The 17851-nt window shown below is 34.1% G+C and overlaps 1 protein-coding gene across 17 annotated transcripts in view; it reads right to left on the bottom strand.

Moving 5' to 3' along the window:
• The window catches only part of RBFOX1 (RNA binding fox-1 homolog 1), an 868680-nt gene that overhangs the window by 179884 nt on the left and 670945 nt on the right, over positions 1–17851 (bottom strand). The gene's annotated exons all lie outside the window — the stretch shown is intronic.

Genomic DNA, 17851 nt, shown 5'->3' with positions numbered 1-17851 from the left:
TTGAGAACGGTCGTATTAGATTTAAGGGTGGAGCTAGAGACTCCAAACGAATATAAAGTTGGTAACCTGGAGAGGCATCAGCCACCAGAGAAACTGGGATTTATTGGTAAGTGCTCAAAGATTCTTTTGGGGAGGGACTTTGTGAAGAAAAGAACAAGGTAGAAGTAAAGGCCCAGAAACGAATCTTTCACAATTGTATCAAGCACTTCAGAAAAACATTTGTTTTAACAGTCTAGTATTTACTTAAAAAATCACAATTAAGCTTTGAAAGCTTTTCACTTTCAAAGATAAAATCCAACAAATAAATTGGAATGATATAATGTTATCTGCCTACCCTTACATATGATGTGAAGTGCTACCATCTGAGAACTGTGAGCTCTTACACCCAGGGAAGACATCAGTTACATCACATGCCTAAAGTTAATGATCCTTGAATCAGAGGAATGGTGCATATAGAAAAAGCAGGAAAAAGGAAGGATTCTCAGAGTGAAATAGCCCAACATAAATCATCATTCAAAGACTCAGGTTTGTAGGCGGTAACAGCACTGCTGCATTTTTTGTGTTTCTTAAGTTTCTAAGTACGAAGAAGGAACTCTTTTGTGCTTTTAATTCCTGCAAATCTAAATACAGGGACACAAATAAAAGAGAAAATATTCATGAGATTAAGTAAAAATAGCACTAGTTTCAAAATTGTGCTTAACAATGTTCACCTTCTTTTTCAAATTATTGAACTTATAATTTAAAACTTTGAAAGTAGGAAAACTTCATATTTATGAGGCCTTTATTTAAAATCCTTTCCTTCTCCAAAATTTAAAAAACGGTACAAAAATGTGAACCTGTTTTTTCATTAGATCACACCACCATCATACATAACCAGAGATACAGCTACTGAATGCAATGATAATGCAAATACCTGCACCAAATCCTTTCTATATTAGTCATTCTACAAAGAACACTGTTATACTACTATTTTAGTATTTTTTTTGAAATAGTTATGTCTGATAGTGCTTCCTGATGGCTTTAGTAATTTAATAAATATACAATATAAAAGATATCTTTTAATCCCTATAGCTATCTGCAAAGGTTTTCTAGAGGAGCTTATAAGAATACAAATACAGCATTTCTACTTTAGATTCCCACTTTGAAGATTTCTGGTTTGCATGTTTGTTTTTCCTGTTTGCTGCATGCCCATCAAGTACATATCACCATTTACAGGAAGATCCTGAGAAAATCTCTTCAATGACCAGTTTTCTCTTTTATCAACACTTTTACATGTCGATACATATATACATTCCATCTGTTTTTAAAATCATCTGTATTTGATCTTTTTGAAATAAAATACACAGCAATTTAATTTGTTATTGAATAGACCATACGTAACATAGACCAAAGGCATAGATAACTGTGGACATAGTTAACTGTCATATTCCGAATATACACCAAAAATCTTCCCTTTTCAAATCCAGGATGATAAATGCAATCTGAAAATAGCCATAGCAGAAGCAGCTTTCTGATTACAATATTCATGTTAAAACACACTTTTAATATGCATATTAGTGGTTAATAATATGCATATTATTATTTTCATTCATTCTGTTATATAATAGAAATAAATATCTTGCTGCTGATTTGTAAGAAGTCTTGGTGACTTACCAGTTCTAAAAGCACCCCTAGTGAGAAAATGTCTTTCAGAAATTAAGGGCTGAATAAAGTTACATCCCCAACCTTGAAATCTTACCAGATTTCACCATAAAAACAAACAAAAACAAACAAACAAACAAAAACTTGTTTCAATTGCTCACTACGAATTTGGTTGATTTACTGAGATTCCCAAATTTGTGATGTTAAACACATTTTTAAATTTACATTAAAAATACATAAGCATTTAAAGAATTGCACAGCTGTTCCAACCAAGCAAAATTCAATTCCTTTAACTTATATTTTGTTTTAATAAAGAAAGACAATGCCAAACCATTTGAAGGAGCACCAAACTTTCTGTAAACCTTTTTACGTGAAAGATACTAAAATTCACAGGACTCTAATTTGTAGTTAATGTCTAATTAAGTGTTTAAATTATTTCTTCTTGCTAAATTATAACAACCAACTGGGGGGGGGGGGGGGGGGAGGGGAAGGGTGGGAAGAGAAGAAAAATGTTTCTTCTTACTAGTGAAATTTTTCAATTAAGAAAATTTACTCCAGAAAGGTAAGATGAGCTAAATTATCCAGAATTAATTTAGACTAATGTATACAGGCAGATATACAGTATCAGTATCTTTAACACCTGCAACAGTATGCTGTTTACACCGCTTTACAGCAAAACAGGACAACAAAAATTTTACTCAACTTTCATTAGACTCGAACTCATCAAATTATTTAGCAGTCAGCTATCACTATGAAGTAATTTCTGTTAGAGCCATTCAAGTACATTTGCCTTCTCTGCAGCACACAGAACATTGCATCCTCAAGTTTTATACCCGTGTGGTTTCAGAACGTGCTGCTCCTAGCGGTCTGACCTATTCCTCTACTTCCAAGGCAGATCTGGAAAAACAAGTGCTGCGTCCACTACTCAACCAATGTGAAAGTGATGGCAGCTTAAGTTAATACTCCAGGGCTATAAACAGCACTGTTAAACAGTTTGTATACTGCCTCTTCTATGAACTCTGTTACGAAGGCAGTAATTTTTTGGCAGAGAGGTAGCGCACAAAGTCAGAAGCAGAAATGCCTTAAATCTTCTCAATATGGGTTGCTAGAGCTGAATACTCAGACCAAATACTCACTACAATACTCAACACAAATATGCATGCGTTAATTTTGCTGAGAATCTGCAATTCTTTGAAGATGAATGATACTATACCCATTTCAAAGATGGAGAAATGAAGTATGGAGAGATTTCACAATTTGTCCAAGGCCACAAAGATCTTCAGAAGCACAAGTAAAAGAAGGATCCAGTAATTCTCATTGACAGGCATTAACTGAAATTCTGCCTTGGTCCAGACATCTGACTATACCACAGAAGTAACATTTGCACTTCAGAAAACTCAATCCCATAAGTATTTTCAGTAATTAAAGTAAAGAATATGACTTTAAAAATACATAAACATTTTAAAACATACTTGTAAAATGTTATTTTCAACTTCCATAGGTTTTTATCTGCTTAGGATTTGCTTTAGCAGTTCTGAAATCCTAAATAGGATTTGTTAATATACGAGCTATTCTCATCCAAACAATGACTTTGTCTGATGGTACACATCACCCACATAACAAACAAAGAATCTCCATGTAACACAACATCGGGACAATTAATGATGCAAATTTACTTCAAGGTAAAAAAAAAAAAAAAAAGAGTTCCATTTACTCTTTTTTGACTACTGTATATCACTTCTGCAGAAGAGAAGCTTTCATAAGGTTGTGTCAGATTTGCTAAAAAAACAGACATCTGACTTCCTTAAGGAAGAAATCATGTTTCCACCTCCCTTCATCATTATTATAATACAGATGTTACTCTTGTAACATCTTGTATGTATGTATAAAAAAAATGTAGAAGATTTTGTTTAGGAAGGTGCATCCAAGATTCTCAAAGACCATTTTTATTTTACATTTCTGCTGTAGAACATCCTGAAAATAATATTATTGTATGAGTATCTGCATATTCTTTCCTCCTCTTCAAAGTAGAGCTGGTACTGGTCAAATAGCCATGGAACAAGTGAATGACTTCAGAACTTTCAGACCGTTTTTGGCAATGATCCACTGCACTGCCTAGATCATATCTCTATTTTTTCTCCTTATATACTGGTTACTTACTTCTCTACCATATATGTTGTCAGGAGTACAGCTCCGAAAGCGCTTTGAGGATTAAAATACTGCTAGTTTATTTTTTTTTTTCTTTTCTATTTTTACATATAGTCCAGATATTCTGTTCTGTCTCTTACCAGAGAAGAAATTTAACCTTATACATGACAGTTAGAGATCTTTCTCCAGTAGACACTCAGTAATATCCATCAATTTATTCCCATCAGAGACTGTTCAGTACTCCTATCTATTTTATCTCTTCAGATATTCAGGATATCAACTTAATCATTTATGGTGAGTGTAATCAAATGGAACATCAGAAGTAGATCTCCAAGTACTCTATGTCATTTCAAGCTTTATACTCCTTAAAATCACATTTTGGACTGCTAGACAAATATGGTAGACTATATGAGGTTTTGTGTTTTTGTGATAATAAAAAAATAAACAAACACAACAAGGACAGATACTTTAAAATCTACCTCATTTTGTCATACCTCAGTCATAAGCTACGTTCAACAGTTGAAAGAGTAATTCTGGAAAAAATAAAAAAATAAAAAAGCTGCCCTCAACCTTTGAGTTTTCTTAAAGTGCATTCACTTTAATATGTTCATACTTCATGTTAAACATTCCCCTCAAACAGAATTTCATACCATGCACTGCATTCACAATTGCAAATATAAAGTATCTGATAACATTTAATGGCCTCTAGGTATAATCAGCATAAAACCAGCATAAAAGAGACTCAATATGAATATGAAATGTTTAAACCAAATGTGATGGAATCTCATGGGGGAGTCTGCCACACATATTGTCCTTTTTTCTAGGAGGTCCTTCAGCTGTCTACCTTCCCTGTCTTTGTAGTGGGTACAGAAAAATGACATGGAAAAGAAACCTAAGCATCGGCGTGCTGCAGCAGTGGTTAACCACTTTTTCAATGAAGCAAGCTTTGATCGCTTCCTAGGAAAAAGCAATGACCTGTCCTTTAAGGTGAACATTTTTGTTTTGATCTGTAGGTTTCACTCATTTAAACTGAATTCCAAGTGTTAGCATCTTATTTAATACTTAGTTATAAAAATATCATATAAACAGATAAAAATTCATGACACCTCTCTACTGCATTTATTTAATATTAACAGCTGTATACAGCTGGTAACTTTTTGAAAAATGTCAGAAGTAGGTTCTAATGCACTACGAAATTTGCACTACTAAGTAGTGCCAGTACTGTCAGCTAAATATAATCACCCTATTTATCTATTATTTATACCCAAAATATCACATCTGCCAAGACAAAACCAGAAGTGCCCCCATCATCATTTCTGCATTTATCCCAGTATTTTAACTATCTGTGTAAATGATATATAGGTATGGTATACAGAAACCTACAAAGCTAAATTTGAGTACCTAAAAACAGAGACTGTATCAGAATCATCTACAACAAATCCTTTGTAGGTTACTGAAGATAATAACATTTTCGATTGATTAATATATGTCCATTAAGAATTGGACTAAAAGCTACCTGTTTATTGAAATTCAATTAATTCCCAGTGGCTAAGAATAATTTTAGGCTTTGTGGACCTGGGATAAATTCCAGAAAAGCTGAATTAACTCTTCTTCCTTATAGTGCAAGATAAAAAATAAATAAATACTTAAAAAAAAAAAAAGACAAGATTTGGGACTGCTTAAAATAATGATCACTGATATCAAAGTTACATAGAATTTACTTTTAGGCTTTTCTTAAAAATCAAAACTCCTTTAATTTTCCATGAGCTGTAACTATACAAGTAATGTAACATACTTAAGATACTGGTTCAAATTTTCCTAAAATTGACCTTCTCTAGATCCCAGAGGATTATTCTGCTTAACATTAAGAAAGTTCAGGTTCCAAATTCAGACCTTTAATTGACAAGGTTGCTGAAATTTTCCATTGCTTCTGTGCAAGACTGTAGTCTGCAGCTATCCTTGGCCTAGAATACCCAAACTGGTCCCTACAGAAGACATCATGCTTTTCTTCTTCATAGGCATGGTTCCAGTACTGTTATATTTAGATCTATATGTTAGGTAAAAGTTAAGTGATGGGAAATTGCACGATAAATTTATTCCAATTATTTTATTAATATTAGGTGGAAATACCATTATAGGTAAACCTCAATTACTTGATCATCATGTTTGCAAAGCTGAAATCACATTTTGTAGCCTGCATTTCCCATATGATACTCAACTAAATGGAACTAGTTTTCTCCTACGCTACCTCCTTTTTGTATTAAGGTTGCCACCTGGAAATGAAAGCTTGGAATTGTTGCATATTAATTTACATATTTTCCAAGTTCCTGCTCACCCTAGTTCTACAGAACGCATCTGTTTTATTAGTTTTATCTGTTTTATATAGTTTTATTTCCCACTTTGCCATCTTGACATATTCTATGATGACCCAGTGATTTATTTCAATATATAAAAGGTTAATCTTAAATTTCTATGGGGCTGCTGATGTAAGTTCCTCTATAAAGTTACTTGGATTTGCCTTTAGTTTTCAGTTGAAATTCCCTGTTGTCTAATCTCTTACATATGATGTTCTAACATTTCTAGACAAGCAAGATTTTTATGCAACTTTAATACTAGACAAATTAAACCTGTTTTATTCTTGTTTTTGTAATGTCAGTTACATTCTTCCTGTAGCGGCACTGACCTGCTAACTTGTTTTTATTTGTTGTTGGTGGTGTTTTTTTGTGATTTTTTTTAATAGCTGTTCTTCCCTGTCTTTTGTGGGGCCTGAAGAAAGAAAACACAAAATTCCTTGCTCTTGTACTTGATAGGCATGAGCAGCCGATGAAATTGCTGTTGTTTGGACCAATGGAGTTCAAACCCCAGCAATACTTTATAAATTCACTGAAGCAATCTTCAAAGGCACTAAAAGAAGTGAAACAAAAGGGCGTTTCCACATCTTTTGATATACTTTCTGTATTAGAATGCATTAAACACCACATCAAAAAAAAAACAAAAAGTATCTCCTAATAGTGGTCTTAACAATACCATGAGTGAATGAGCAAGGTATTGCTAATTGAAAGCTACATGTAAGGTCTCCACTATCCTGATAATATGATAATATTGTTTGTGTCAAAGTAAAGGTCACAAGATGAAACAAAAGCAAGGAAGATAAAAGGTTCAGTTCAAAAACAAATCGTGCTACGATTTTAAAATGGCTAGAAAGACTCTAAAATCAGACGAGTACAGTGTGAAAGTAATTAATGTCTTTAGATCTTGTGATTCTTCTAATCAATGGACTCACGTCTGATTTTTAAAAGGAAATACTAGTATACTAAGTATGGTAGCTGATTTTATAATATATACACATATCTATGCTGTGTTGGATGCATATTGGATGAATTCCACTTTGGAAAACTAGATTTCACTACTAGCTAATTCCAATTCAAAACATATCAATGTGGCAATGTGGAATTATATCACTTTAATATTACAGAGGAGCAAATCTAACCATAAGCAATGAAATATTTTTCTTCCCTCTTTATAATTCCCAATCTTTCTCAGTATTACAGCAGGGAGAATATTAGCATCTTGCTACATAAAAAAGGATAAAATACTTGAGACACTTATCCCATTGGCAAATTATGCATGGGAATTTCAGTATGAATGACTATATTTACAGCCTTTCAGCAGAGTGCTCACTGTTTACTCTGGAATTAATCCAGGTCTATAAAACTTGTACACCAACATTATGTCTGTACTTAAGTGACAATAAGGCGATTCACTTCAGTATAAAAACTCAGTAACCAGTTTCAAGTTGATTTTTGATGAACGATCTTTAACCCATTAGCACCAACAGTACAGTTATTGTTAGAGGAGTGGTAATCTCTAATCCTAACTTTATATCAGTATTTGATTTTCAGAAGTATCTAGACTGAAAAAAGTATTAGAGTTTGAGTATAATTTCCTAGCTATTGGCACAAGTCTACTAATTTATTATAATATCAGTATGTTGAGAACAGTCTAGCTTGTGTTCATTACGAAATACTGGAATGTGAACACAGTAATTTTCTTTATCTTCAGGACACATAATCAAGGTGAAAACAATGGAGCCCAAGGCAATGCTAGTGATTGCTCTCTAAAGGATATACTCAGCAAAAGAGAATGTAAACTTTGTTTAAAAAACTGTTAACACATTTGGTTTTCTGCAAAGACGTTATTTTCATTAGTTTCTACTTTTCTAATCAGTTCATCACTTCCTGGTTACTTGCAATGTGACTATAGGTACTTGCATTGAAAAGTTTTGAAAAATGTCCACGTTCTTTCTGCTACTGCGTTTGAGTCTGTCAGAGTTCTTTCAGAAAGGGATATGAATTGCCATGTTAAATAAAAAAAAGAATAAAAATCTACTTTAAAATGCTTTTTCTTCTTTTTCTTTGATGCTCTCTATTGTGAAACTTTTATAAAGTTGATCAGGAGAACTTCTTTCTTCAAGGCTCATAATACTACTGAATTGATAGCAGAAGGTGGTACTTTAGGCTTAAGAATGAAATGTCCTGAAGAGTTCTCTAAAAATGTTTATGCCTGCTCTCCAGGTTGAAGGGTCTGTCTTTATTCAGAGCATTTTTCTTCTGTCCTAGCCAGCAAAAACTTGGACTGCATTTTTCATCATATGTACATTTACAGGCTTGGCATGGAAACAGGACTTCATATACAGATCTGTAACACTGCATGCAAGTTGTCTTAGTCGATATTCATATTCAGAAAAAACATACTGGTGGAAATACTGCAAGTTTCATTATGTGGAATAACAAGGTGTCAGATGTGAAAGGAAGTCTTCCATAAAACACACAGTATGGTTTGAAATGTCACACGCCATTAGGCTGTTTTAACTAAAGGTAAGGCAAGAACTAAATTTTAAGTGTGATAAAATCTGAGGATACTTAAGCCTCTAATGTAAATATATGAATTTTGAAGCAATACATATTTGTATTAAATTGTCAAACTACGTTGTTACTTTAAGTATAATATTCCTGAAATGCCTTTACAAAGCCAGCTGGAAACCTTGACATTTCATCCATATTGTTATTTATATACATATTTACTGCTGCCACCTGCTTGTAACTTGGCTCATATCATGAAGCAGTACAGTTCCCTTGTTTCATTATACTTTGACATTTCACTATAACTACATAGCTGCCCATTTCTCAGTTTCCAATTGCTCTGCAGCCGCTCTTGAATTATATTGGCTTAGTAATAGAATAAAGATCTTTCTCCGCAGTAATACTAGCCTCTTTTTTTCATACCCAGATGGTACAAATCACTGCTGGCACATGTAACAATTATAGCACAGCTTCTGCTGCTTAAATGAACCCCCATAAACCCTACAGAGTTAGATTAGATTAGAGAATTGGGAGGTGAGGAAGAGGTCTGGCCAGTGGTCTCAGCTGAAACCAATATGTAGTTGTTACTGTCTGTGTATGGCTGTGATGGAGTATATAGCATGTTTAGTAAGCCTGTTCTAAGAAAAATGCGAAAACAAGCTAATAAAGAAAAAAAATCATAAGCAGTATCACAACACACATTTTTACACATTATTATTCAAATAACCTAGTTATTTGAATACCTCACAATAAAACTGACACTTTCCAGGGAGTAACACAGGAAACAGCAGTCTCCCGAAAGAGAAAAAGCAACTGAACCTCAGATCAATTACTCAAATTTACCCATGTCTTTGCTCCACTCACACTATCAAGTGAATCAATCAGCTTTTTGATATTTCCGAAGGAGGCTGGTGGCCACCATCCAGATCCTCAAAAACATTTAGAAATACATAAAAATTTCCAATGAGTAGAAATGCCAATAACTGAGCATAGATAATGGGATTAACTGAAGAGGTCCTGTGAGAACACTAAGCTAAGCTGGTCTGGAGATGGAGAATAATTCTCCCTAGGCCAACCTACTTAATAGATGAACAACATTTCTGTGTTGTCAGTCCAAGAGCGTGTCATGAGTCATTTTAAATCTACTAAAGGAAAACTAGAGCATGAAAACCTTTACATGTGAAAAAAAAATCATTTATGACTTCACCAGTTATATCGCTTTAAATTTAATATAAGCTAGAACACAATCTAGAGTGCACACACCTTTACTTATTTTAGGAAAATCCTCCAGGCATTCAGTATTTAAAATATACTAAAGTTGAGGGAGAAAAGAGAGAAGGAAAACTTAGTGTAAAAATACTTACATTTAGTATTAACCTGAGTCTTACAAAATAATGTGTTCTAAGAAAGTACCTGCTATACCTTTTCCTTTACTACATCCTGCTTAGGAGAATGGACTCCTGTGTGTCTGGAAGGCTAACAGTTACAGACGTACTGCAGCAAGGGAGAAAAGGAGGGAATTCAATGTCATTGTTCCAGTCGCCAACTTAACTTCCTGCTGACTAGAAGCTGCCTGATAGAATAGAAAAGAAAGTTCATCAAAAAGCCAAAACTAAATCTATTTGATGTTTACAGTCCAAAACTATCAGCATATATTGCACATCTAAATCAAATACAATATGCTAACTTGAGAAACTTATGTTTTTTACTGTAAAAATAATTTAAGAGTGGACTAAAATGAGTAGAACTTCATGCAAAGCACTAATTTCTCCTGATGTACTGATGACAACCACATCTCAGGACAGCACGGGAAGAGGGAAAGGCTATTCATTTATCACAAGATCCATGGAAAAACAAAACAGAAAACTCAAATAAGCTTCACTTTGTAAACTTAATTTCTATCTTAACTGGGATTGAGTCATTCAGTCTCAAAATAAAGGCCAGGTTTTAAAAAAACAGCTTAACTTCCATTTAGGTCCAGGAAAGGAAAGTCCCGTCCCCACCCCCACAGCAAAAAAAAAAAAAAAAAAGACTTGTAGCTTTGACAATCGGTTCTTCTGAAAATCTGGCTATTTACTTTGGTATCTGAACCTGATGTTATATGAATTTTTAAGGAAGATAAGAGGATTTCTTCTTTATGCTGAAAGCAATAGGGTACACACCGTTTCACTAGTGGCAAAAGCTCAAATTCTTCCTGATGAAATTGCACACTCCATAATGAAAACCTAATACACATCTGCCTGAAATTTAACCCCACAGATCTCTCAGAAAAAGCACATACTTGGGGATCATCTACCCCAGCAAGGGAGTAGAATCTTGTCTCTCTCACACATGAGCACAAACACAGCTGAGCTGATGGGAACCTATCGAACACTGAATATGAATTTACCACTATTAATTTAAGCAACTGCGCGGCTGGGATGAACAAAGTTGCTTGCTTTAACCATTCCCTCCAGAAGTAGATCTAACCTGAATAAAGATTTCCCCACCTTCCATAGGTTACAACCTATGTCCTTCAGAACAGTTGCCCCTATGCTCCCCTACCAAATACACAGAAAGCTTCCCCTGAGCTTATGATCTTTACTGTATGGACTGACTAACAGCAGTACTTGAAAATGCTCAATGAGATTAATCAAAATTAACAAGAAAAGCTTTTTATTATAGTCTTGTTCAGAAAATAACTGACCAACAGAAAGAAAACTAAGTTTTGATGTATATGTTTTTTAATCTCAAAGAATATACCCTTGTCTCTGAAAAGTGTTAAATATATTTGTGATGACCCCTACCTCTCCCCACATTTTGCTTTTGAGTTCTGCTGTTTTTCATTCCAATTAACTAACTACCATGGAGACAGATTAATATATATGAACATGACAACTTTTGAATTCATTGATTAATGAGTTTCTGCTATTTACAGTTGGAAAAAAAATCCCAAATCTCTAATGCAACTGTTATTCAGTTGATAAACTTTAAGGAGAAACATCATTTTACAAGAATAATATCCTAGTTAATGATTTTATTTTTTTTTCCACATAAGTAATTCTTAGTTCAGTTTTGTAAAACAAAAAATTATGTACTTATCTTCCTTCCACCATTGACCTGTATTTATATTTTACAGGAAATGAAATATAAGATAAGGACTCGATCTACACTTGAGGAACAGCTTTAGAAGTTAATTTATCTATAAAATGTCAATTTTCAAAGAAATTAAGTTTTTCCTATACTTTCTGAACAACACTTACATGGTGGAAAAGTACTAGACTTTAAACTTAAACAAATATTCATACTACAGCCTGCTTACCAAAAGTTGGTGTGAGTTCAATAGAAGCAGCTAAGGAAAGTAAGGCCAATTTATATGCATTATATGATCAATGTGGGTGCAATGCATCTCTACATACAGATGAAGGAAAAAAAGCACTCTACTACATACAATAGAAGTTGCTGGATAAGCATTTTTTAACCTTCTAAGCCACCAGGAAAATATTGATGGATGAGTCAAATAGAAGAAATATTTTTATGGACAGTTTTTCATGTTAACAATTGACTTTTTTGAAACATGAAAAAGAATCTCTCAAATTGAGAGATTTTCAACAAAAGTTCTCTCTTACTCCTGGAGCTAAAAAAACCTGCTACTATAATACCAACAAAAGTCCATAAAATTAAAAATAAAATTTATCTAGCAATACAAATCTTATAACATAAAAGCATCAAAAAATGACTGATTTCTTTTAAATCTAACTTTGTATTACAACAACATAAAATGGTCCATGGTAAGCTCTATTACAGAAACAGTCTGTTCCTGCAAATGTCTATACCTAGTTGCAAACAACACCATTCAATAATCTAATTCAATAACGCACAGTGATCGGAATTTTTAGAAAACCTCATTTATTGGTCGTCAAGTTCCTGCTCCTGACAAACCAAATCTTTCCTTGACATATATGCTGCCTGATTTATTCAAGTTTGTCAGTACAACAAGCATGTGGCATGTCTTCTATTAGCAATCAGGTCGTACAATCCCCATTGACAAGACGGACAACAATCCAGTCTCGTAAAAGATTCATGACACAACTTAGCACTCTCTACTGCTTGCTTTCTCATAAAACCAGTGCAAATCCCATCAAAAATTTAGCAGAACCCCTGCCTCATCTGTTTAGGCCTGAAGCTAGTTGCAGGGACAACTCATTAGGGACAAGCTCATTAAAACCAGCCCTGGAGCAAAAGCAGTTTGTGAGTCTCCTCATTTTTATTCACTTTCACCTAGCCATTCGACTTTCTTCTGTTTCCCAGATACAGAGCTTCTAATGATTTTGTACAATAAGCAAGGCTGTTTTCTACACCCAGGATTCCAAAAAATGCAGTTCCTTCCATACATAAAAGCTAATAAATAAATTGATTTGTAAGGTTTGGATACTTTTATATTGAAAGGTAATATCAGAAAACCTAATGGATTCTTTTCTGTTTACATTAGCAAAAGGTACCTATGCATAACAACTACAAAACACATGCTGAAATCCAAACAGTGTATGGATGTGCAGAATTGAGGCTGGCAGATCAACATGCCTGAAAACTGACTTATGTAGCACTATATTTAGCTTTTGATTTGGTATTTCTAGCACCTGAGACACATAAAATACTTAACAAAAAAAAGGAAACAAACGAACAAAACAAACACAGCAAGTATTTCCATTCTCTTTTGGAATCTGTGCCATAATAAATATTGATTAAATAAAGTGATTGGTTTTTGTTATTGTTGTTGTTGTATGTTCTTTACCTTTCTGTCATTTTCTATAGTCCCTAAGTGAAACAATCCTCACTCTTGCCATGAGCTCTAGCTGGGAAACCTTCCCAGTACTTTCTAAATTAAGTGCCCAAAGTTATGCACATTAATAGCCTTATTTCAAATGTCTACAAGCCATCAATAGCATTTGAAAATCAAGGTTATCCACAGTTACGAACGTTAGTGATCACACTATCTTGTGTTCATTGTAAAATCTTCCTTACTTCTCCTACACAGAGAAATTACGATGGTCAGCAAAAAAAAGTAGACTTCTACTGACAAAAGCTTGTGAGAGTTGCACTGTACCTGTTGACTAATTTACACAGTTGAGGGGGAAAACCCCATAGGGACACATTCTCAAAGGTCAACTACTCCAACTGGAGTTAGAAGAACTTAATTCTAACAAATGCTACTGTCACATGCATGGCATAACTATTCAGATACAGATATATACCCAGATAACATATAATACATTGCAGAGTGTCTTCTAAGTTCAGAGTAGCAAAGAATAGTCTGGTCAAGAAGGGTGTTCCAATACTTCCACAGACCTTCTGTTAAAAGCCAACCAAATCTTACTTGCCCAGTTAAGCATTTAAGCAAAGAATATAAACACCCGTTGAGTCACCAAGCCCCTACATCTCACTCCAATCTCAACGGAGTGTCTTTAAATTAATATTTTTGCAAGCATGTTAATATTCAATCACATATAGTCACCATCCTTATATTCAGTGTACAGCACTATATACAGGATCCATTCTTATTCAAGTTCAGCCTCAGCTCATTTATGATTGTGCGTAACAACCTCACACACAGTCGTTAGCCCATCACTCAAGGCAATACAGTATCAAGGTGTACAACATGTTTCAAAATCAAAAGTTAAAAATGGATTCTTTCGCTTTTTTTTTTTTTTTACTTCTGTGTAATGCACTGAGAATCAAAAATATCCCACAATCTGGGATACTGCCACAGACATGTCTGTCACGAAATTTTTGTAATAAAAATGCTGTTGCCATAAGAAGTGTTGCACCAGTGTAATTGCTCTACATTGTCAAGTGCAATGAGCACACAGCACCTCAACCACTGTAGGTAAATTGAAGGGCAGTGAAGCTTGTTTCATGAAAAATTGTTGCCTAGTTGGACAATATACAGTATGACTGACTAGCATCAAAACAAACTCTCACACAGATCAGCAGTCCTAGCATATACACGACTCCCAGTTGTAGGTTAAGCAAATCAGTTTTACTTTGCACTGAAACGGATGAGGACCATTTACTGAGTAGGCTATGGAACAACATAGCAAAAGAACTGTACCTTTTTTGATTGTTTCATTTTTAACGAAAATCTCACCATCTCTCCATTCAACAGTCTTCAGTGGGGGCACAATTAGTGTACATTCATGAGGCACACGTATCATTAAAATAAAGTCTTATTTGAGAAACAATCATGTTTTATTCTGTCCTGCCAGAGTTCAAGAACTGAGTGTTTAGGCAACACTCAGACATATGGTTTAGTTTTTAGGTAGGCCTGTGTGGAGCCGGGAGTTGCACTGAATGATCCCTGTAGGTCCCTTCCAATTCAGGATATTCTTTGATTCTACGATTGTGCTGTGTTTCCTCCTCTCCCCCAACAGATGAAAGTTACAATCTCATCTACACAGACCAAATACTAAAACTGAAACGTTATGAAAAATGAGAACTTAGGGAGAAAGTTATTTAAAATTAAAATAAGCCAAGTTTTATGAAAAAATGACCATCAAATTTATTAACTCAAGTTTTCAGCATTTCTAAAGCATTAAAATAGCCTCATTTATTTTTCTAGTAGTTTCTTATGTCTCTGTTAAAACATTACTTGAAGGCTGAGAACATACATGTCTCATAAAACTTTCTGTAGATATGGAATCTTCAAAAAACAGGAATTTGTAAAGAAAAAGATGACAAAAACGCATTTAAAATGAGAATAGGAGTGTTACTTTTCTCCTTTTCTCCTGTAAATCTTATCATAAGAGAAGCTTAGCAACAGGAGGAGTGAAATTAAAATGCTTTAAAAACAATTAAATACACATTTAAAAATGTTGGCTTTTTGTTTTCAGACAAATATGGGAAAGTCTCATTTAAGCTTTCTTATACCTTTTCAAAGGCACCTTAGATATAATTCTGCTTATACATTTACATAAAACATGTAAGAGAACTAGAATACAATTAGTTACCATATTTTTTTTCCCTAAGCTATTATCTTAGAAAAACAAGTAATTTTTCAGCTTCCAAGTGGACTATAAAATACAAGGAAATTCAATGCAGAGCATTTGGAAATTATATGAATGCATCATATATGTCAGTTTAGGTGTGTGGAAAAAAGTGAAAACAAATGGCCATAGTACCATTACTGCAATACTGAACATTAATATATCAAGAAAACTGAAAGATGTAAATAGTTAATTTGGATTAAGCAAAGTTACTTGTTATTAGCTTTTAAGTATCTCTCCTGGTGAACTTGCTCTACGGCACTTATATATTTACAAATATCATGACACCTTTTCCTGAAGATCTTGGAAGCGCACCAATTCTATTAGACAGGAATTTAGCATGGGTCTTCTAACCAAAAACTCAATGGCTTCATTGAACTTCATTACTAACACAACCTTCCCTTATTAAAAATTCCAAACAAACAGGTGCTTCACACTAGGCCTACTTCTAAAATTGCTTTCTTTTTATTCCCAGGGATACATCTCATGCAGTATAGATCAGTCAGGCATTGACAGCACATCACACTTTGACAAGCTGCTTGGCTCTGTTTAAAGTCTAAGTTAGGCCTTGGCCCATCAAGGCCATGGCTATTGAATTATTGACAGCCTCTCACTGTGGTGCTAAGGGAAAGAGTGCTATAGCCTCAGTTCAATAAAGATGAAATGGAAACCCTCTCTGAAGCTTACTTTAGCACGTTAAAGGAGTTTTAATGGTCTTGTTTAAAATTCAGTAAGAGAATACATTAGACTGATTACATTTTCACCAACTAAACAAAAAGTTCGGGGTGTTCTTGAGATTATAAATGAGAGGAAAACTACATGAAGTACAAATTAGTCAAATTCTTGTCATAAATCAAACATTTCAAAATAATTTCTAATCCTCCAGTTTTATGTATTTCACAATTTTTCACCTCTCTGTATCATTACACCATATGCAATCAAGCATTAACACTGATACTGAGATTCATCATCTGAAAATACAGGCTGGCTTTCATAATAGTTACTTTTTGCAGATGCCATTAAATCTACAAGTTAATGCAATGGCCAGTCCATGCTTCCAATCTATCAACTGCATTAGTTCCCTCTCTCTTTTCTTCTCAGGCTATCAAAAGTGCAGTAAAGGGGTGCCAGTAAGAAACTGGCTGCACATTGTCTGGTTTTTGTTTGTGTGCTTGTTTGTTCTTTTACTGGAACTGTTCTATATAGCACATCACCATTCTCCTAAAACTAGCTGATTAATATTAACAATTCTGATCTTCTTACATAATCTCTTTTCTTCTTCAAATTTATACCTGTCAAGCTTTACTTGTATTTTAATAGTTGATGTCAGACAAGCAACAAGCAGAAAGTTCCATCTCAGGACTATAATTTAAAATACAATGAGACTCACATCAACTGTCGCACAGACTTGCGGAAAATTATTCCACATGGACTTCTAAAGTGCATCCTAAAAGCTTCAAAGAATGAGTACATTTTTAAAATAATTTAAATTGATGATCTTTTTTTTTTTTAAGCAATTTGTCTAATGTGACCCTATACTCATTTCTCTCTAACATCACTTCCAATATGCTGCCTCCTGTCAAATCAACAAAGAGAGCCTAACAGCACATCTAAATTTGTGTTCATTTGCCTTCTGCAGGATTATCTTTGCCATGTCAAGCATTATAAGTAAATCAAAGATGCTTCTCAGGGGCTGTAAGAGTAGGGCTAATCTCCAGACAAATATTTAGAAGGCAGCTTAGCCTATTCTGGCTTTAATCATTTCCAACTGATTTGATTTATTCTAATTACAGCCTTTATGCTATAAAAGCCATTTTTATGTTGCTGAGGAGCAGCTTCACTGCAAATACATGGAATTTTGCTGAGTTTCTGTTCCCATGTCGATTATGGAAATGGTACTCTACAGCTTTCCTTTAATTAGAAAAACACACTGCACAAAGCATCAACAATTTTTAACATTAATAACAGAGTGACAGTGTCCTTTTGTGCATCTTTAAATAACTCTTCAAAATATGACACCAGAAAGCCACTATTTCCCACTTGGGTATCATACTAAAAGCAATTTTCACATTTTTGCATGTTGTATTTATTCAAACACAGAACAGCATCTTTGAAGAAGCTGTTAAGTAATTTAACGTAACAGAATAAGATAATTAAACTTCTGGATAGTTTATGGCG

Source organism: Anser brachyrhynchus (assembly GCF_964034855.1).
Source record: "Anser brachyrhynchus genome assembly, chromosome: 15".
NCBI lineage: Eukaryota > Metazoa > Chordata > Aves > Anseriformes > Anatidae > Anser > Anser brachyrhynchus.
The sequence above is the reverse complement of the archived record's forward strand: the minus strand, read 5'-3'. Positions and strand labels throughout refer to the sequence as shown.